This window comes from Lactuca sativa, chromosome 8 (assembly GCF_002870075.4).
Source record: "Lactuca sativa cultivar Salinas chromosome 8, Lsat_Salinas_v11, whole genome shotgun sequence".
NCBI classification, from domain to species: Eukaryota; Viridiplantae; Streptophyta; class Magnoliopsida; order Asterales; family Asteraceae; genus Lactuca; species Lactuca sativa.
In genome coordinates this window covers 289029054-289053064 of record NC_056630.2, presented here as the reverse complement: position 1 = coordinate 289053064, position 24011 = coordinate 289029054, and the positions used below count along the sequence as shown (strand labels likewise).

Here is a 24011-nt window from a genome sequence, read left to right as displayed (position 1 = left end):
GGATTTTCAAGGCCCGACACCTCTGTGGGCAGTAAACTTGGGAAGTTGAAGTCACGAATAGGGAAAACCTCCTCCTTATAATGGGGACCGAAGCTTCTACAACCTGAGCGAGGGAGGCTCGGCTGACAGAATCCTCCTTATCTTGGTTTGTCGTGTGGCTCGCAATGATGAACAAGGAAGAGCGGCCATCAACCAAGTCATGGAGGTTGGTGCTTACTCGGGAGTCAACACAGTTCGCCTCCGCCACCTAAGCGAAGATCAGGAGTTAACAAGGACTCACATTGATGCACTACATAGGGAACTGACTGCCAACCGATATGAAGTTAGAGAACTTTGGTAGTGCCAAGTAGCATTGGAAAGGCATGTGTGGGAAACAGAACACCAGTTGGCTGAATCCAGGGATGGGACTAGTACTAAACAGAACAACACTCCTCGCGGGTAGGGCATACTCTGCTTACACTTTTGGATATAACGTAGGTCCATGTGTATACACTAGTATTACTATTTTATGTTTATGATTAGCCCTCGAAATTTCAGTTTCGCTAGGTCTTTATGTTGTCAAAGTTTTCTCTATGTTTGTATGTTGTAGACCTATTTCAAGGTCAAATTTTCCAAACTCTATACATATATAATACCAATGGATTTGACAGTCATCTAAGTCTCTTGAAAGGTTTCTATCCAAACTCTTTCACTTTCTAATGATAGACCTCTATTACAAACACTCAAAATAATACATGTTGAACTAGGGTAAATTAGTTCAAGGAACACTCACATTACCCTATATACCAGGATACCGACCTACCAGGTCACTAAACATATCATCATGTAATAAACCTGGATACAAATCTAAAAAGGGTCGGCATTGGTGCCTTCAACCCTATTGGTATAGTGAGGACAACTCACCTCACAAGTAGCTCGGGATGATAATGTCAAACTCCCCCCAAATACAACTCCAATCAAACACTTACATCTACCAATGATCCACTTCCATAAATTTACAAATTACTAAAATACCACCATAAGTCAAACCGGTCAACCCTTGGTCAAATTCAAAGGCAACAGTCAAGGTCAACAGTCCATGTTGACCCAACTCGTCGAGTGTAGTCCACTGACTTGTCAAGTTCCTTCAGAACTCAAGAAACTATGAAAACCACATTTGACTCGCCGAGTTTCCAAACTACTCATCAAGTCCATATGGTGTCTATAATGTCGGGAAACCCTAACTAACTCGTCGAGTCATCTCACTGACTCACTGAACCCATGCAAAAACCAAAAATATCCAATCTTCAACCAAATCGTCGAGTTAACCATGAAAATCGTCGAGTCCCTTCAGTCCATTTCTCATTTAGATGCTTTTACGTGCAACCAAAGCTCCAAATAGTAAATCTAGGCTCCTAGGGTGTTAAAATACTCATAACTAGCCTAGAAGAAGCTTTTGGACATGAAGGAGGGCCAAAGCTTCATAAATATTGAGACTTTATGTCCATAAGGGCGTAGAGGAATCCAAATCTGAAATTATGCCCTTGTGAAAAGCTCAATCCGCAAGTGACTCAATTTTTGCACCAAAATGCCCATATTCTCACATAAGAAGAGATCTAACAAATGGAAGTCCAAGGTATAATCTTTTGACCTTCAAATGCAAGCAAAGACGATGTAGTCACTGGATCTACAAGCTACTTCTCGTTCCAAGCTTCTTAATATTCAAACTTCTTCAACATATGCACCAAAAACACACTTTAGCCTCTCACACACTCAAGAATATGGTTTAGCCGATTAGGGTTTCTTCTGGCTGTCAAAAGGTGGTAAGGAGGCTGGAGGAAAGGAATTACGGTCCTTTAAATAAGGTGCAAACCCTTAAATTTAGGATTTCCATGCACAGCCTCTACTCGTCGATTCGGGGTCCTCCGACTCGTTGAGTACAAGTCATAAATCACGCGGCTGAATAGGTTCGACACGAAGAGTTGGGGCCTCCAAATCATCGAGTTCCTTCAAGAAAATGAATATAATGCTTTTAAAATTTATACCTGGGAGTTGGGATGTTACAATTCTCTCCCACTTAAACTAGACTTCGTCCTTGAAGTCTAATATGGCAAACAACTCCGGATAATGCTCCTGCATCTCTGCCTCCGACTCCCAAGTCCACTCGGATCCCCTCCGATGCTCGCATTGTACCTTTACCAAATGTACTTCCTTGTTCTGTAGAACCTTCTCTTTCCTCTCCATAGTGGCTACTGGCCTCTCCACGTAGTCCAGCCGCTCGTCGACCTGTATATCATCCAATGATACCACTGCCTCCTTATCTAATATGCACTTCCGCAACTGTGAAACATGGAAAGTGCTATGGATCTGACTAAGCTCCTCCGAGAGATCCAGTCTATACAACACCTTTCCAACCCTGGAAATGATCATAAATGGCCCAATGTATTGGGGACCCAACTTCCCCCTCTTCTTAAAGCGAATAACACCCTTCCAGGGTGCGACCTTTAGGAGTACCATGTCACCGACCTGAAATTCCAACTCAGATCGACACCGGTCGGCGTAACTCTTCTACCAACACTACACAGTCTTTAATTGCTCTCTGATATGCTGAATCCTCTCGGTAGTCTGAAGAACTACCTCTTTCCGTCCTATCACCCTGTGACCAATCTCACCCCAACAGACTGTTGGATAAGGTGCAATATTTGAGATGCACTTGACCCGACCCGGCATGGTCCATTTGGGTTGCACTTCACTCGAACGATTTGGATAACCTTTTGAGAATAATATCTTTATGATTTGTTAATATATTATAAGTTATAATATATTAATATGAAATCATATTATTTAATTAGTATTGATCATAAATTAATTTAGAATTAGTTTAGTGATAAAAAAAAGTGACTAATTAAATATGGGCTCTTGTATTTATATAGTGTGGGCTAATACTCATTTGGAATGGGCTAGACTTGCATGGGAGTCCATGGATGACCCATGGATCCTTAGAAAGGAAGAGACATGGGTATTAGGGTTTACATGGATGTAACCCTAATCCTCCACACTATATAACGGAGTCCTTGGCACTTGTTTTGGCACTAGTTGTGTGTGTACAAGAGTGGTGGCCAAATTCAAGAGTGTGCATTACTCTCTCAAGAGTTTTCCAAAGTTTGTGGTGATTTGTGATTTCCATTTGAGGCATCCACACTATTGGTGCTAGGTGATATTTGCATATTTAGTTCATATTAACTATAGGTTTTTTTATCATTTATTAGTCAAATTATCGCATATCATGGACAAAAGGTAATTAAAAGTGTTTAAATTATGTTTACAGTCCAAAAGTGAAGCTCGGAAGCAAAAGGAAGCAGGAGAAGCGGTTGGGAGCTTGGGAATTGAACAAAGAAGAAAACCACCAAAAACAACACCTACTCGGCGAGTAGGGTCATCTACTCGTCGAATATTCGAGAAGATAAAGACTCAAAGACCCAGAGACTTATTGCATACGGGGATTGAGAGATGGACTTAGCGAGTCGGCACCTGACTCGACGAGTCGTTTTGCATATATATGGATAACTTATCAGATCGAAAAAGGAAGAATTCTGGAAGCCTTCTTGAGAGATTAGCTGCGATTGAAGAGCCAGAAGAACCCTAGAGAACGAAGATACAAGCTAGAATCCAATTCTGAGGGAGATTTGAGGCAAATTTCATCATTCCACTTAATCTTTTGTTTTTCATGATGGCGAGACAATTAGAATTCGTTTATTTGCTGTTATTCACTTCAATCATGAGCTAAAACTCTTAAACTTGTGTTTGGGGATACAAAATTAAGACTATGGTTTGATTATTGGTAGGATTAATTCAATGCTGGTTATTTTTGTTAGTTTTAGCTTGCTAAAGAACCTTGTGTGTGAATGATAATTAATTTTCTGTTAATAGGACAGTAATTAAATAGTATGAACATCTTTTGATTATCAACCTCATATGTTTATGTGACCACTTTATCATATGTCTAGGATTAACGAACATGAAACTAGAATTAATAAGAAAATTAGGTAAATTCATGTGTGAGCTTGTGTGATGACCATCAACAAGAAGTTAACTAAAGGACCAAATTAGTTAACTATTTCAAGTCTAAATTAACCCGAATAATTAATCTAGTGAATTTAATTAAATTAGACAACTGATCACTGTTTGAGTTAGTTTATTCACTAAGGATTAGTGTAGTGAACGCGAATCTAATCACTTGAATCGGTAGCCAACAAAAGAGTTAATCCATTGCACTATTATCATAATATCAACCATAGGATCAATTGAGTTGAACTAAACAGAAGTCCTTCTCATTATTGAATCTCGTTAATCCTCTGCTTTTCTAGCTTTTAGTCTAAGTGATAGTTATTAAGTTTTCTAGTCTTGTAAAACTAGAGAAAACCCCTATTTATTAATTAATTTAGATAGAATTAGTTTTGAGTTTTAATTTACCGTTCCCTGTGTTCAATACCCTACTTATTTAGCTATACCACAATTGATAGGTCCACTGTCTTTGTGTCTTTATTTTATAATTAAAAGTAGGTCTAAAACTAGTTGAGTTTACACACATCAAGTTTTTGGCGTCGTTGCCGGGGAACGGTTCTAAATTATCATTAATTTCTATTTTTATCGATCCTTTGTGTAAGATTTATCTTACACAGAGTTAATTCTTAGGTAATTTAGTAATTAGAATTTTTTTTTCTGTTTTTGCCTACAACTCGCCGAGTGCACTCGTGCCGACTCAGCGAGTTCATCGTTGTTCACAGTTTAGTTTTTATTTTTCTTTTTGTTCTTTTTACTCATTTTTTTGTTTTGCTTGCAGTTGTTTCATGACCCGAGGATCTGATACACCTCTGGTACCTCCTCTTGAAGACCTGGAATCCACATTAAGGAGGAGCAAAGGAATAGCCATTGGGGAATCCGCTCCTTCAAAGAATTCGCCACTAAAGAACCCCAAGTCCGTTTTCAGCAAAAAGAGGAGCAGCAAATCAGGAGCATCCAGCTCCTCTTTGACAATCGAAGACCCAATTAAAGAAGACACCGAGTACGAGACCGAGGAAGAAGAAGAACCCACATACGAGCACGAATCCGATTTTGAAGACGATTTAGCTATCACTAAGGCTAATATCGATGAAGTCCCCATGGGGGAATGGAAAAAGAGGATGCGCGATGACACTGGCCTGGGACATGTGCAGCCCACAATCCCCGCTACCGCTACTTTCGAGCTAAAGGTTCATATCCTTGCCCAACTCAAGGAGATTCCCTTTTATGGAAAAGACCACGAGGACGCCTACAAGCACTTGGATGAAGTAATTGATGTGGCTGACTACTTCGATGTACCAAATGTGCCACGCGAGACCCAGCTACTTCGCATGCTTCCAGTCACATTCAAGGGTGTTGCAAAACATTGGCTCAAGTCACTTCCTCCCGGATCGGTCACCACATGGGCCAAGATGAAAGAAGAGTTCATAGACCATTTTTGCCCGCCTTCCAAAATAGCTAAGTTGAAGAAAGCTATTGCAAACTTCGAGCAACAACCCGGGGAGTTTCTTTATGAAGCTTGGGAAAGGTACAAAGGTCTTCTTAGAAATTGCCCACACCATGACCTCAAAAGCAAACAAGAGGTCTCCATTTTCTATGATGGAGTCAATGTCACCACAAGGCAATTTCTCGATTCACAAGGCCCGCTCACGAAGAAGCCACCCCCGGTAATCAAAGAGTTAATTGAAGAATTCTCTAAGCATTCTAGAGAATACCATAATCTAAGAAATGAAGTAAGTCGGGGGGTAGTGAACTCGACAAACGATGGCATGGCGGCGGTGATAGCTAAGCTCGATAGTCTAGATAGAAGGATGACAAAAATGGATCAAACAATCCATGTTATTCGAGTTGGATGTGAGAATTGTAGAGGGCCTCATCTCACAAAGGATTGTGACTTGGATGAAAATGGAAACAAGAAAGCTCAAGTGTTTTACTCAAGCGGCGATCGATACGACGAGAATTGGCGGAAACCGAAGAAGGGATGGCTCCCGTATGAAGAATACAAGAAGGCTAAGGAGGAGAAATACAAGCAGAAAGAGAGGGGATTTTATCAAAAGGAAGAAACGGTAATGGAAAAGAAAGTCGATTTAGAAGAAATGTTCGCTAGATTTATAGCCGCATCCGAGAAAAGACATAATGAGCATGATGCTGCAATACAAGAGACCAGAAATATGTTAAGAAATCAGCAGGCATCTATTCTCAATATTGAGAAACAGCTAGGACAACTTGCACATCAAGTGAACGAGAGAAAACCGGGTCAACTTCCAAGTAACACCAAAAATAATCCGAGAATGGAGAATGTGAATGTTGCGACTTCCAGCTATGAAGAAATTTTCACACCTGCACAGAAGATCTCCAAGGTGAATACAGAAAAGGAAGAAGAGTCGGCTCCAGCTAAACACGACCAGACTCGCTGAGTCCCTCTAATGGACTTGACGAGTCCATGCGTTGATGACAGAAATGTTATTACTGTTGGATTAATGTCTAAGTCCGTAACTATATTTGGTAAGACTTGACCCGACCCGGCATGGTCCATTTGGGTTGCATACCATCATGCACTTGGATAGACTATAATGAGAGAAATAAGACACTTATGGTTATTAATATATTATAAGTTCTAGTATATTAATAATAAGAATAATAAGATTATTTAATTAGTATTGATCAAGAATTAATCTAGGATTAATTAAGTGATCAAAAGAAGACTAATTAAATATATGGGTTGATTGTGTAAATCATCCATACTTGTATAGTGGGCTAATGCTCCATGGATAATCAAGTTGGGCTAAAACCCATAGGATGGTCCATGGATGCTCCATGGTGTATTTGTACCCATGGATCATGGAAATGAAAGGCCATGTCTATTAGGGTTTACATGGTGTAACCCTAACTATATAAGCATCTTATTCTTGACCAAAATCGGCCACTAGTGTGTGAAGTGAAAGGGCTAGCCGATTTCATGAGTTGTAGAATTCTCTCAAGCTATTCTAAGTGTTTTGATGATTGTGATTCCATTTGAGGTGTCACACTTGGGGCACTAGGCACTCAAGCTTCATGAAGACTTTCTACATGAAAGAGGTATGTATTTTATCTTGTTATATTCATTGTTTTATATGCTAGATTAGGATAATACCTTTGAAGTTCTTATTTGCATGTATAATAGAGAAAACATAGATCCAAGGTATTTAGGGTTGCATGTACACTTAGGAGTGTTAGAATGCTCAAAATCCAACAGTGGTATCAGAGCCTAGGCTTGTTTTCTTGTTATACCTGCAATAGAAGCTGAAAAAACGAATTTGTTGCTGTCTGATCATCAGAATCGGCGAGTCCATCAGGAGACTCGACGTGTCCATGCCTAAAAAGTGATCAAATCGATCCAACTCGCCGAGTTGGTTCATGCACTCGACGAGTTGGACCCCCAGACAGCATATTTTCGAGTTTTTTGGCTAGAAATGGACTAGGAACATTCCCCTAAGTTGTTTTTGAACTTATAAACTTGTTTTTGATGTGGTAATGTTCATGCTAATCCATTTTCAAAGATAATTGTCAATAGATTCATGTTTTGTATTAGTTTAAGGTTTAGACTAATTACATGAAAAAGTTTGATTTGAATTATCTTGTTCTTATGAGTTGCTTAGATTAATAGAAATGTTGAGTGAAATAGTTGTTTTCAATCCATTTTAATCTAAGAGTTGAGTATAAAATGTGTTTGTGTAACTTGTCCTCAAGTTACATGAAGAGTCACATTAAAGACTCATAAAACTCATAATAGTTGGCAATGGTTACAAAATGAAGAGTCTTGTGTCATTGAATAATTTTTTATGACTCCATAACTTGTCCTCAAGTTATGGAAGTTCAAGAGTCACTTCATTAAAAGAAAAATATGTAACCATAATTAAATCCATAAGTTATAAAATAAAGAAAAAGTTAGTTCTTTTATTAGTTTAAAGTCTTCCATAACTTGTCCTCAAGTTATGGAACTTGAAGAGTTTTTGGATTAAAACTACTTTAAACACATAAGTTATGGAATTAACTAGTTTTGAATAGTTTCAAAACTTGCCCTCAAGTTTTGGAATTTGAAAAGTGTTCCTTATGAATACTTTAATTCCAAGTTAGCCCTTAGAATTTTAAAAGTTAAAATTCAACCCTTATACTTTATAATATTATAAGTTAATAATATATATATGTATAAGAGTAAAGTCAGTCTTACCGCTAGTACGCCTCATTCACGAAGCCGGTCTATAAGGTGGGTATAAGGTTGTTGCCTATAAAATGGCAACTTAATGGGTGTCCACTCTCACCCACCGCTTGCTTGACTGGTGGAGGGTCGTTAGCCGAACGGGTTTGACAGGACTAGAATTCTCCCTTCATTAAAAGTATTAATGATAATACTAAGTAACTAAACTATTAATAATACCCAATCTTAGTTACTTAGGAAAAATGTGAATAAGGTGCTAACCCATGAAATTACACTTTACACTTTGTCTAAGTCATTAGTGGAGCGTGTGTGGTTAACCGGCACACTAACTTGGACTTAACAAGGTAGGTAAAGGGTGACTTAATATTTATCATAGTATCGATGGAGCATGTGTGGTTAACCGGCAAATCGATTGAGGGGTAATTTATTAAGGGTACCAAGTGATTTGCATGGTTACTTCACACCTTGTTTTGTGACCCTCGGCATCCCAGTCACAAAACCTGAAGGGCACACTTGAGATTGAAACATGCCTTTGAACAGTTCAATGAATCTCAAAGATCTAGGAGTTTCAAAACCAATTAAAACCTAATAATACATTTCGTTTATCTTGGTGGAAATTGGTGAATCGTCATTCACCTACCTTCAAATATTTTATAGCTTGGATTACGGCATACCTCTTCTAAGTTATAAAATAGTTTGTTGGGTCCTAGCCTTAATATTTCATATTGGGTGTCATATTAAGGACTTAAAATCAACTATCTTGAATATCTCCCAAAAGATGTCTAGTTTAGACACCTATGATCTTCCCAAATCTCTTGAAACAAGGTTTCCTAATAAAGATGATGTCCCATGGATATCATACTTCTTTCTCCTCCTCCAATTATTCTCCCTAACCCACAAGTTCTTGAAAAAGTTTAAGGTCACTCAAGCCCAATTGGCAAGGCAAGGTCTAGGTGTGGTCACATCTTGGAGATGTACTCACATATTGACAAGCCGGGAGAGTTGGGTGTCAAAGTCTTGAAAAAGTTGGTGGTTCAACCACTTTCTAAGTCACATAGTGAGTTCCTTTGGAACACCTATGAAACAGACTATGACAATACCCTTAATGATCTTATCTATTTGTTAAGATCAACTTCCTTAAAACTTGATGGACATTGACAATAGTGACACAGGAAATCCAGAAAAGCATTCTCTTCCCAATGGAAAGGGATCAGCCATAGTCAACTCGGTTGACCAAATGGTAAAGAGAAAAGCTAAGTCTGTGATAGTCTCGTGTACCATTATCAAAGGGTCCATATGTTTGTATTGCCAAAGAAAGGGGCATTGGTTGCGAAACTGCCAAAATTTACCTAAGGATGTTAAAGTCAATAAGTTTGACTCTACTTCAGGTAAAGTCCACTATCTAACTCTGTTAAGTTTCTATTCTAAGATTCTTGATACTTGATGTGACTGGGTCACATGGTGATGTTTTAAGAATCAAAGAAAAAGTGGAGAAACTTAAAGAAAGAATATGCTGAATCTGATCGCATAGATGGATTTCTATCGCATAGTTTGAAAAATCGGATTCTTGAGCTACTTCTTAGGAGTTATGAGATATTGCTTAAGGAATAGATAACAACAAGTTTTCATATGGATTGTAAGGATAAGTTTTTCCGAAAAGTTTTAAAATAAAAGAAAAATTTTTTATTTTATTTATTTTAAAATATCCTTACAATGGCATTTAAGGAAAAATTGTTGCTTATATGATTCCATTAAGAGCAAAAGTGGAAATATGAAATTGATTCTTTCATTTGTGGTAATGTCTAGGTTACCAAATAAGGAAAGATTCTCATCACCCAAGTTTCAATTGGACCGAAACTTGGAATCGTGCAAGTTATATAGCATGATGAATGAGAACTTTCAAGTTTTGGAAAAATTAAGACTAATTTCTCGTTCACATGGATGTGTGAGTCAAGTAAAGGACTAAGGGATCGAGTACACATTCTTGTGCACTGATTAAGTCCACCACAAAAGTTTGATAAGACTATTCGTCATAGTTTACTAAAGCTCAGTAAATATGATTATACTTACAAGCTTAAGTGTAACTCTGAGACATTGGAAAAGGTTCCAATGTATGGCAGAGCGAATAAGAAGAATCAGATTAGGCATAAGGATAAAAGTTTCTCAAGTCTGAAAAGATGGGAGAGTACTTTAGTATCAGTTTTTGTGATCATCTTAATGATTAAGAAACCATAGCACAATTAGTTCTCTAAGGAAAATCTTAGTGCATTTTTATGACTAAGAAAAGGAACTTGAATTGTTGAAATGGTTAAATCAAGAAGATGAGTCATACTTCGTTCCAATACAAGTCTTAGAGTCCTACTCCAAGATTGTAACTTGAGTGACAAAGACCAACTAAGGCCAATTGTGTGAAGTGTTTGTCTTGATTAGAATCTGCACTATATCTTGGATGTTTGACAAGGGAGTCTTATATGTCAAGAGGACAGTGGGAGTCTTAAAGGTCTTGAAAGTCTCAAGAACTAATCAAGAATAGAACCTGAAGTTCTTCACTAGCACACGACTTGCGGTTTATAACCTATCGTGTTGACATATTCTGTGTCCATTCCAGTTAAAGTTGGCTTTGCATATGAGTTCTTAGAGTTCTCAATTGGTTGCACAACAACTTGGAAGCAATGGCAGGCCCTTGAGCTTCCAGGTGGCAAGAAATTAAGATTGAGTTCAATCCATATGGTTTTGGATTTGTCATCATCCTTGTCTTGTGTCTATGGTTTTGACAATTCACATGGATAAGAACACATACACCAGCAAATCTAAGTGTCATAAGGTTTCTCTCCGATTCATGAAAATGATGGTGAGGAAACACTTTCACTAAGTAGATTTTATCTAGATAGCAATTGTGATATTTGCATTCTCAAGTCGTTAGTGGAGCGCGTGTGGTTAACCGGCACACTAATATGGACTTGTGAGAAGTGGCAAAAAGGTCTAACCATTATGATTACGGCATACCTCTTCATAACTGTTTAGACACACAAGTGTGCTATCTAAGGGAAGGTGTATGATTTTTGATAAAGTCTTATCAAAACAATCTAGTATCAGAAATCTAAACTTTGGTAAGAAAGTCAATGAAGTATTGATTTCTAGAAATCCAGCTGATTTCTGGGTACATGTCAAAGCTAGTGGGAGCATAAGTGATATGCTAATAATCATCATGTTAGTGGGAGCATGATAATTATGATAAGTATTGCAAGTTAGCAATGTTAATTATAGAAAACAAAAGTTTCAATTGGGAAAGAGTTGTTTTGCTATAATTAAGGGAGAGGAAATTATACTTCATCTCAAATCTATAAGCTTAGATCGTGAGGTTTTAATCATTTAGTCAAGGATATATATGAATTTCATGTTGGAATGGCTCAACATAAGGAAATTTTGTATATGAGTCCATTATTTGCGTTCTTAAATTCGATTATGATTACGGCATCCCTTTTAATAATCTGAATTATGAGAACTTGGCAAATTGAAATGGACATATTATAGCAAAAGACTGGTTTAGTCTTTATGTGAGACATCATGAATCGTGTCCCATATGCTTCGAATATAGGATCGATTACATGTGCTATAATCATCCGTTCTAAAAGTTTCCAAATGCCTGGGGCATTAAGAAGCTAAAAGGTTTAGAACTGGATATGACTAAAAGGATTAAACAATTGTCGAGGACAATCTAAGGTTTACCAAAGATTGGTTACTCAAGGACAATTGGAAGTATAGTGATAATTCTGGAAGGACCATATTGACATAATCTGTAAGGAGGCAACTCTTGTTCAGAAGTGATAGTCAAAATGGAATCTGGAAATGTTTCAAAGTTAGAATTTTCAATCTGTGTAAGATTAAGGAAACTTAATGCAAGAAGGATATTTCCAAGGAGTTGATCTCCTTTGGAATACTCTGTAATGATTGTTGCCAAGTCTTTGTGAGTTTGTGCATAATCGTTACAACAGTATCAATGCATATAAGTTTAGAATCTAACAGATTTCAGTAAATGGCATGAATTTGGAATTCTTGCATTTGCAGTAAGGATTTGGGAGTGTGAAAAGAGAATCATTGAAGTTATGTTCAATGGATCTAGTTCACAAAGTAAAGATCATAGACAAACATAGTATGCATACTTGGTGTGTGGCATGACTAGTGTTTAGAAAACATAGTGTACATGCTTGGAGCATGGGACAACTATTGTTTTAAATTCAAGAATAAAGTTGATAGCTGAAACAGTATACAATGAATAATGTGTAATCATATGGTGATAAATAAAAGGTGTTTTATTTATGTTCATAGGTTTTGATACCATATTGGATTCAATTATTATTGTGTTTCATTTTGCATGTTTTGACTTCCCGAATAAACTAGGTTATTCTTCCGGAATGACTAAGTTATTCAAACCATCCACAGTCGGTCATATGTTGGAAGTAGATATGAATTAAGACTGTCATGGGTTGGATTGTAGAGGTCTAAGGTGTTGGACAAAGGGCTACAACACTCATGAGTGCTCATAAGTTCTGAGTATTGGATTCAACCCGCGCTCATTGGAATCACTTCATGGATTTTATCACGAGTGATCATGAGACGATAATATCTTATATTCTTCAAACCTAGAGATATGAGTTGTTACTATGAGTTGATAGTACATTGATTGCACGAAAACGCATTTGGTAACTCGGTGCTATAAAACGTGCCTTTGTGTATGATTCAACAAGTAGTAGAACAAGCCATATGAGTCGATGTTTATCCGTTCCTTTTACCTTCGGGATAAAAGCGATATCTGTGGGCCCCTCGATGATTTGATGATGACAAATGGAAGTGCTCGGCCGGGCCAGGACTGATTTGATTTGTTCAATTAGTCAGTCGTCATAAATCGCAAATCGGGAAACAACAAATGGACAGAGAGAATGATTATAATCCATGTCTCAGTCCATATGATATCTAGAATGGAGGAATATATGATCCCTTATCTAATGGACAAGTCACTGACAAAGGTCAGAGTTCATCTACAAGGTCAGAGTTCGACAGAAGCTTTTGAGAGCTACGATTGCCGGTTGGTTCCTGAAGTCATACGCAATAATAGTTTTAGACTTATCCAAGTGGGAGACTGTTGGATTAATGTCTAAGTCCATAACTATATTTGGTAAGACTTGACCCGACCCGGCATGGTCCATTTGGGTTGCATACCATCATGCACTTGGATAGACTATAATGAGAGAAATAAGACACTTATGGTTATTAATATATTATAAGTTCTAGTATATTAATAATAAGAATAATAAGATTATTTAATTAGTATTGATCAAGAATTAATCTAGGATTAATTAAGTGATCAAAAGAAGACTAATTAAATATATGGGTTGATTGTGTAAATCATCCATACTTGTATAGTGGGCTAATGCTCCATGGATAATCAAGTTGGGCTAAAACCCATAGGATGGTCCATGGATGCTCCATGGTGTATTTGTACCCATGGATCATGGAAATGAAAGGCCATGTCTATTAGGGTTTACATGGTGTAACCCTAACTATATAAGCATCTTATTCTTGACCAAAATCGGCCACTAGTGTGTGAAGTGAAAGGGCTAGCCGATTTCATGAGTTGTAGAATTCTCTCAAGCTATTCTAAGTGTTTTGATGATTGTGATTCCATTTGAGGTGTCACACTTGGGGCACTAGGCACTCAAGCTTCATGAAGACTTTCTACATGAAAGAGGTATGTATTTTATCTTGTTATATTCATTGTTTTATATGCTAGATTAGGATAATACCTTGGAAGTTCTTATTTGCATGTATAATAGAGAAAACATAGATCCAAGGTATTTAGGGTTGCATGTACACTTAGGAGTGTTAGAATGCTCAAAATCCAACAATTACCTCAAATCCTTACAATCCCCTATTGCCATTCCCAATCAAAGCTATGCCTAGAGAAAAGATTAGAGAATATAAAGCTTTCATGGAGCATGTTCGAGACCTTCAAGTCAACATTCCATTTGTGGAAACAATGCTTCAAACACCCAAGTACTTTAACTTGTTAAAGGGTCCTTTTGCTGCTAGAAAAGATTTAGTTGAAGTCGCGGAGATAGTATTGAGTGAGCTACTAGAAAAGATGGGTGATCCGGGAAGCATCATAATCCCTTGCCAATTTGGAAATGTACTTGCCACTCAAGCGTTGACCGATTCGGGTGCAAGTATCAACTTAATGCCCTTCTCTTTCTTCAAGAAGCTGAATTTACCGGAGCCAAGGCCTGTTAATATGAAGATCCATCTGGCGGACAAGACGACAATTCAACCAAGAGGTGTTTGTGAAGTTCTCCTCATTAAGATCAACAAATTTATTTTTCCCGTGGACTTTGTGGTACTTAATATGGAAGAAGACCCCGAAATTCCAATTATTTTGGGGAGATCATTTTTGAACACCGCATGCGCATTGATTGATGTAAGCGAGTCCACACTAACGTTGAGGGTACGAAGAAGAAATAAAAGAAGAGATCTCATTCATTGATTTGGATGATGAGATACTACAAAAAGAACTTGCACTTTTGCAAGAAGAAGATCCAAGCAAGTTGTTGCTACCCTCTGGAGGTAATGAAGATTTTGACAAAGACTTGGAGGAGATAGAAAAGCTACTGAAAGGAACCTACTCGGAAAACACAGAGGGAAGTGTGAAATACGATCTGGCTCGCCGAGTCGCTTTTCCAGACTCGACGAGTCTAGTCAAAATTACCAGCAACTTGGACGATTTTGATCTGCTTGTTACCAGCTCCCTGCATGTTCTGGACATGAAGATTTTCCCTCATTCTTTAGAAGAACAAGCAGAAAAAGGAGGAAGGGATGGTGAATTTCAACACGTTCATGTAGCATGCCTTGATACGATTATGCAAGAAGAAGAAGATATTCCACTTGAAGATGAGGCAAGCTTTAGAGAAGAAGAAAATGCAAGGGATAGAAAAGTTGATGTGGATCAACCATTCATTACCAAACCTAGAGCACGACTTTTCACCAAATATGAAGTAATTAAGTTTAAGGAAAAGGAAGTGCAAGAGAAGGTGCAAAAGAATGGGGTGAAGAAGATAAAGATGAGGAAAAGAGAATTTAATACAGTTGAGGATGATGCTATAAGGAAGAAGATAAAAGAATTAAGACGGGCCTACAAAAAGAAGATTCACGCTTACAAGACGAAGTACAAACCATAAAAGATTAGGCGTGCGTTCCCGATGCAGGAAAATGAAGAAACGTAGAAGGGAAGGAGTCCAGCTAACGACTCCTTAAAAAGAAGCACTTGGCGGGACGCAACCCGTCATTAGAGTTTGCTTTCTTTCATTTTTCATTTTTATTTGATTTTCGTTTTTAGGATTTTATTCATCTTCCAAATCATCAGGCATGATTGGTTGAGAGTGCGTATGGACTAAGTGTGGGGTGGAATAAATTTTTAATGGCAAATTGATTTTATTTTTTGAATTGTTTACAAGAAACTCGACGAGTCTGACCCTGACTCGACGATTCGATTCATATTCCAAATGAGTTTAAAAAAAATCGCGACCAGACTCGCCGAGTCTGACCCTGACTGGACGAGTCGGTTTTATTTACATCAAAAAAAATATATTTTATTTTTACAACCGGTAACTAGGGTTTTTAACCTAAATGAAATCAGTTCCCCCCCCCCCCCCCCATCACTCGTTGTGCGCCCCATTGTCCTCTCTCTCTCAAGCATTTATCAACCTTTTTCACTCTTTCTTCAAGATTTTCGATTTCCATCACCAAAGGTACTTGATTTCTTCCTTTATTCTATTAAAGCAATGATTTTTAGATGATCTAGGATGTCAATTTCATAGAATACCCGATTTTGAAGTTTAGTGAATTTCTAGGGTTTTGATTTAGTGATAATTATGTTGTTTTGGATGGTCATTTCTCCTTTAATACATCTTAGGAACATCCCTGGACAAAACCCTTGAAGAAATTTTGAGTTTTCAGGGTCGAATTTTGATCGACTCGTCGACTGACTCGCGCAGTTCATACGACTCGCCGAGTCGTTCATGGACTCGACGAGTCCAGTCGGGGACCCAACTGTAATCTGTTTTGATGATTTTCTATGTTTTCTGGGTTATGTGTCCTTTGTTTTGCAGGGACAATGTTTCACAGGGGTCAAAGCTCAAGTGGACGCCAAGTAGATTTTCCTTGGTTGAATTTTCCTCAAATTGAATCGGCTTCAACCATGACAAGATGGAAGAAGAAGTTGGCTGAAGTCAGAAAGAAGGAGATCTACGTACCAAATAGGGTTGATTGGGACTGGTTGCAAAATGTTCGGTATGAGGAGGAGTTAGCACCTTATCTTTTGAAGGAATTTACATACGAGGGGGAGACGATGATTTGTGATGGATGGAGCAGAGTCTTTAGAATTCAAGAACCGGTGTACCGGGAGCTTTGCTGGGAATTCTTCTCCACGGTGTCTTTCTATGGAGGTGATGATTGCTACCACCCAGCGAGTTTCAGTTTTTGCCTTGGGGGCGAGTTTCATCAGTGCTCCGTTATTGATCTTGCTTGTCGGTTGGGGATCTATGACCGGCCATTGGTCTCGACTGCTATTTTTCGTGCCTTTTTGGAACACCTCACAAGGTGTTCCCCGATGGTGTTACGAGTACGGGTTGGTGGAATACAATCGCCAACAAGTTATACATCCCGAAGTCGGCCCAGGAAGGAAGTATTAGGTCACCCACGCACCGTCTCATTCATCGCATTATCTCCACCACCATCAATCAACGGAAGGATGACGACAAGGTTTCTAACCGTGATGTCTTTTATCTTTGGAGCATTATCACACCAGACACCTTTTGCAACATTCTGTGGTGTTTGGCTTCTTATTTGTCGTAGGGTGCAGTCAAGGATCGCAAAACCTCCAAAATTAATGGTGGCATGTTCGTCACCCAGCTAGCCAACTCTTTTGGGTTGATGACTCGTGGTGCATGGAATTTGATGACGGTGATTCCTACCCCTCCATTTAATCCCATTCTTTTTCAGAGGACTAGGATTATTGAGGACTATGGCGGTGGTCATTATGCTATCCCGCATGATGATCCGGTGGTTGGTCCCGAGGCGCCGGGAAGGAGGGTTAGGCCGAGGCGAGAGCGAGACGTGGAGGAGGAACCGCTGGTAATTCTGGTGGATAATGATGAAGTGCCAATGGACTGGTATAATATTGAGATGAGGAGAATGCAAGATCAAATCGCAAGGAGTCTCAATTTTAGCAACCAGTCCAACATTCGACTTTTTGACCACTTCCATATTCTGCATATCGATGGTGGTAACTTCCCATATATTCCATCTTGGGATGAGGTGATTAATGCAAGGAGGAGTGGCGCTAGTGGAAGTGGAGCTGCGCATGATCATGATGATGAGGAGGAGGATTAGTTCTTTTATGCTTTTTTAAACAATTTTTAATTTTTTTTTTGTTTTTGTTTTTGTATGGTGCGTTTGAATTTAAGACTTTTATCTTATGCTTGATGTTTAATTGCCTTGATGATTTTCAGATTTTGGGATTAAGAATGCTTGCATAGAGGGTCTAGATTTTGAGAGAGAAAGAAAAATATAAAGAGTGGAAAAGAGTCAAGAAAGGGCGGAGTTTAGAGTTAAGGTGTCGAGTCCGGTCCTGAGGGACATGAGTGAATGATTCTAGAAGATATGAGGAGTTTTGAAGATTTATCAAAAGCTGAGACAAATGCAGAATGTGAATTTTTCCACCCAGTGGTCTACTCGTCGAGTGAACTTAACAGACTCGACGAGTCGCCTTGTATTTTCGCATATTCGAAGTTGTCCGTGACTATACTCGGCGAGTCGTTTATATGACTCGACGAGTCACTCAATTTTATACCAACAAGACTGTTGATTCGATACTGTTGAGTGTACCACTTGACCATTTATTCTTCCATATCGATTCTTGAAGACCTTACACTATTTTTCTTGCCTATTTGGAGCTGCCCACATGTGATTTGATGCCCAAGATGTGGATAAGCTATTTCCATGTCTTAAGTCAATTGAAGATGGAGTTGAAAAATAGAGATATCGACCTAGCGACTGCTATCCCAGGGGAGTTTGTTCTAATTCTCTCTATAGTGTGCATTTTTATTTTTTGTATGATATGCAATGAGGACATTGCATAAATTAAGTGTGGGGTAGGGGGTTGATGTCATCTTAGTAAATTTAGAATCATAATTTAGGACTAATTTGAAAAATTTTGCATACCAAAAATGTGACTTAGGGATTAATTTAGGAAATTTTGGTAAAAAGTAATTAGGATTCTATGTTAGAATTGTGTTGATGATTTCATGAAGACCCAAATGTTTAGTTGAGCCTATATACGTTCTAGTGCATTTGTGGCTTCCTTATTCCAGTGAAATCATGGGAAAAAAACACGACCTCGCTCAGCCTGAGGGATGCAATATGTTTAGCATCGTGTACCAGAAATGTATCCAGGAAAATTATTATCGTTAGCCAATAAGGGTTGAGGTTGAGCACCCCTGCTTAAGCATGTAGGATTTTGAGTGAAAAAAAGTGAGGTACATGTAAAAAAAGAGAATTACAAGAAAAGTTGTAAGAATTTTGGAGCAATTCAAGTGAAGATCAAAAGATCAAAATTCCAAGAAATTCAAATTGAAGATACCAAAAATCAAACAATAAAGGTGGTGCATTCAAAGAAATCAAAGATCAAATGTCGAGGAAGAGAAGAATTCAAAAGAGCTCCATAGTGGTATCATAAATTGTAATTCTAGATTATGTATGCTTGGGTTGCTCAACTAAAAATACCTTGAGGGTAAGAGGTTTTCTGCGGATGGATTCGGAGGTATGCATAAAATGAGCATTGTTCGGGATAAGTGGGTGGATTTTTATGAGGATTGTGAGTATTTGGCGTATGGGGGGTTATTAGGAATATTTTAGACACAAATGCATGCGTTGCGGTCTTCGCATAATGGCTGGGTTAGATTGGAGTTGTCATATGTGATTCTAATGTGTTAAAATTCAGTTTTGCTTGGGGGCAAGCAAAAGTCAAGTGTGGGGTATTTTGATATTTGCATATTTAGTTCATATTAAGTATAGATTTTTTATTATTTATTAGCCAAATTATCGCATATCATGGACAAAAGGTACTTAAAAGTGTTTGAATTATGTTTTTAGTCCAAAAGTGAAGCTCGGAAGCAAAAGGAAGCAGGAGAAGCGGTTGGGAGCTCGGGAATTGAACAAAGAAGAAAACCACCAAAAACAACACCTACTCGGCGAGTAGGGTCGTCTACTCGACGAGTCTGATCGAATATTCGAGAAGATAAAGAATCAAAGACCCAAAGACTTATTGCATACAGGGATTGAGAGATGGACTCGGCGAGTCGGCACCCGACTCAACGAGTCGTTTTGCATATATATGGATAACTTCTTAGATTGAAAAAGGAAGAATTCTAGAAGCCTTCTAGAGAGATTAGCTGTGATTGAAAAGCCAGAAGAAGTCTAGAGAACGTAGATATAAGCTAGAATCCAATTCCGAGGGAGATTTGAGGCAAATTTCATCATTCCACTTAATCTTTTGATTTCCATTATGGCCAGACAATTAGAATTCGTTTATTTGCTGTTATTCACATCAATCATGAGCTAAAACTCTTAAACTTCTGTTTGGGGATACAAAATTGAGACTATGGTTTGATTATTTGTAGGATTAATTCAATGTTGGTGATTTTTGTTAGTTTTAGCTTGCTAAAGAACCTTGTGTATGAATGATAATTAATTTTCTGTTAATAGGAAGTTAATTAAATAGTATGAACATCTTTTGATTATCAACCTCATATGTTTATGTGACCACTTTATCATATGTCTAGGATTAATGAACATGAAATTAGAATTAATAAGAAAATTAGGTAAATTCATGTGTGAGCTTGTGTGATGACCATCAACAAGAAGTTAACTAAAGGACCAAATTAGTTAACTATTGCAAGTCTAAATTAACCCGAATAATTAATCTAGTGAATTTAATTAAATTAGACAACTGATCACTGTTTGAGTTAGTTTATTCACTAAGGATTAGTGTAGTGAACGCGAATCTAATCACTTGAATCGGTAGCCAACAAAAGAGTTAATCCATTGCACTATTATCATAATATCAACCATAGGATCAATTGAGTTGAACTAAACAGAAGTCCTTCTCATTATTGAATCTAGTTAATCCTCTGCTTTTCTAGCTTTTAGTTTAAGTGATAGTTATTAGGTTTTCTTGTCTTGTAAAACTAGAGAAAACCCCTACTTATTAATTAATTTAGATAGAATTAGTTTTTAGTTTTAATTTACCGTTCCCTGTGTTCGATACCCTACTTATTTAGCTATACCACAATTGATAGGTCCACTGCCTTTGTGTGTTTATTTTATAATTAAAAGTAGGTTTAAAACTCGTTGAGTTTACACACATCACAAGGCTCTCAAACTCCAAGGAATCAACCACTACAAAAAGGTATGTCATTGTACTAGTACTTTTATGATTCAACTTCCCCTTGCCATGCTAGTTAGGATGTAAACCTTGGAAATTCTTATTTGCATGTATTTTAGAGAAAACATAGATCCAAGGTTTATAGTGTTGCATGTACACCATAGGAGTGTTAGAATGCTCAAAACCCAACAGTGGTATCAGAGTCTAGGCTTGTTTTCTTGAATACTTGATGCAAACTCTTGAAAAATCGAAAAATCTTGTTGTCTGGATAGCGGACTTGCCGAGTCCATGGGGGGACTCGACGAGTCCAAGCATATCTTCATCCTACTCATCGAGTAGGTTCATGCACTCGACGAGTAGGAGGCCCAAAGTGTAGTTTTCAAGTTTTTAAGCTGGAATTGGACTAGAATCATTATACTAAACTGTTTTGGACTTATAAAACCTATTTCTGATGTTGTAATGATTATTCTAATCCAATTTCAAAGGCTATTATCAAAATTTCAAGTTTTGTATGTGCTCATATGATTTTTGAAATTGTTGATATGGATGTTCATGAACTTATGAGTTTTGTTAGATCATAGGAATTATTTGCAAATTGTTTGTTAGTTAATTATTGATCTTGATGTGTTTTAATGGATTCCATAATTTGTCCTCAAGTTATGGATTACCAAAAGTCTTTTCTTTTAAAGTCCATTAAAAACCATAGGTTACATTAGTTGAAGAGTCTTTTTCATCATAAATAGTTTTGTAGACTCCATAACTTGTCCTCAAGTTATGGATGACCAAGAGTCTCTTCATTAAAAGTTTTTTTTAAACCTTCATTAAACTCATAAGTTATGAAAATCCAAAAGTTTTTGAATTGTTCAAAACTTGCCCTCAAGTTTTGGAATTTGTAAAGTTTCACACACACTTTAGTTCCAACCCATAGTGTTTTAAAAGTTAAAATTCAACCCTTATACTTTATAGTATTATAGGTTAATTATATATATATATATATATATATATATATATATGTGTGTGTGTGTGTGTGTGTGTGTAAGAGCAAGTCACTCTTATCGCTAGTAGGCCTCATTCACGAAGTCGGTCTATAAGGGGGTATAAGGTTGTTGCCTATAAAATGGAAACTTAATGGGCATCCACTCTCACCCACCGCTTCCTTGACTGGTGGAGGGTCGGTAGCCAAACGGGTAGGACAAGAACTATAATTCTCATTAAAAGTATAATGATGAAATAAAGTAACTAAACCTTTTATAAATCTCAATCTTAGTTACTTTAGGAAAATGTGAATTTGGTGTTAACCCATGAAATTTACACTTTGCACCTTACCAAGTCGTTGGTAGAACATGTGTGGTTAACCTGCACACTAACTTGGACTAGTAAGGATGGAAAATGGTGAATTAATGTTTATCATATATCGGTGGAGCGCATGTGGCTAACCGACACATTGATTAGGTGATAATATTAAGGGTACCAAGTGAATTTGCATGGTTATTCACACCTTGTTTTGTGATCCTCGGCATCCCAGTCACAAAATTTAAAGGGCACAATCGAGATTGAAACATGCCATTGAAAAGTTCAATGAATCTCAAAAGATCTAGGAGTTTCAAATCCAATTAAAACCTAATTTTGTTTCATTTTTCATGGTGGAAATTGGTGAATCGTCATTCACCTACCTTCAAATATTCTATAGCTTGGATTACGGCATCCCTCTTCCATGTTATAAAATATTGTGTTGGGTCCTAGCCTTAATATTTCATATTGGGTATTATATTAAGGATTTTTTAAATAAATTGACTTGAATCTCTCCCATTATAGATGTTTGGTTCAGAAAAGTATGATCTTCGCAAATCTCTTGAAGATGATGTCCCACAACATCATGCTTCACTTCCTCCACCTCCTCTAATTATTCTCCCCGACCCACAAGCTCGGAGACTTGAAAAGTTCAAACTCACTCAAGTCCTATTGGATAGTAAACACAAGGATGGAAAGTCGGTGTGTGCACATGTCTTGAAGATGAAGGCACACATTGACAGGCTAAGGACGATGGCTGTCAGGTTCCCAAGGAAGTTGGCTATTGACTGAGTTCTTCAGTCACCTCATGAGTCATATAGTGAGTTTGTTAAAGACTACTATGTGACAGATCTCGACATGACCCTAATAGATCTTACCTATTTGCTAATTGCTGCTGAATTAGCAATGATCTGGCGCAATGGTCAAGCAACTTTGATTGGTAGGTCTGCCTCCCAAGCTGACATGGACATCCCAGAAACGATTCCTTCTCCTAAAGGGAAGGAATTGTCCATGGTCAAAAGTGATGATCATAAGAGAAAGGCCATTTCTGAGACTGCTCTATGTGCTGGCTCAGATGAGCCTGTGTGTTTCTATTGCCAAGGAAAGGGACATTAGAATCGAAGTTGCCCTGACTACCTGAGATCTTTAGTTAGAATGTATGGTTCTGCTTTAGGTAAGTCCATTATCTAACTCTGTTAAGTTCCTAATTGTTGATTCTTAATACATGATGTGACTGGGTTGCATTTTGATGTTTTGTAGGATCAAGAAAAGGGAAAGAAGCTTAAAAGAAGAGGATGTTGAATCTGATCGCGAAGATGGATTTCAATTGCATGGTTCGAAGATCGGATTCATGAGCTACTTCTTAGGAGTTATGATCGATTGCTAGGAAATATGTAATAGCATAGTTTCCATTTAATGTTGCATTGTAAGGAAAAAGTTTTTCCCGCATTTTATAAATGAATAAATTTTTTGTTTTACTTCATTTTATATCTCCTTGCAATGGAATTTATGGAAAGTTAATGTGTGTATGTTTCTAGCAATAATGAATTTGATTCTTTCATCTGTGGTAGTGTCTAAATTTACCAAATAAGGAAAGATTCTCATCACCCAAGTTTCAATTGGACCGAAACTTGGAATCATGCACGTTGTATTGCATGATGAATAAAAAACTTTCATCTTTGAAAAATTAAGACTAATTCCTTGTTCACATGTATATGTGAGTCAAGTGAAGGACTAAGGGATCGAGTACACATTCGTGTGCACTGGTCAAGTCCACCACAAAAAGATCGATAAGACTATTCATCATGGTTTACTAATGTTTAGTAAATATGGTTATACTTAATAGTTTAAGTATAATTCTAAAACATTGAAAAAGTTTCGATGTATGGCAGAATGAATGGGAAGTATCAAATTTGGCAGAAAAATAAAAGCTTCTCAAATCTAAAAAGATGGGAGTGTACTTTAATATCATGTTTTATGATCATCTTA

The 24011-nt window shown here is 37.6% G+C and overlaps 1 non-coding gene across 1 annotated transcript; it reads right to left on the bottom strand.

Annotated features, from left to right (window-relative positions):
* Positions 1–5501: 5501 nt before the first annotated feature.
* LOC111877546 (small nucleolar RNA R71) lies at positions 5502–5608 on the bottom strand. The gene has a single exon (XR_002845456.1). It is a non-coding gene; the product is annotated as a small nucleolar RNA R71 (small nucleolar RNA).
* Between the last annotated feature and the right edge of the window lie 18403 nt (positions 5609–24011).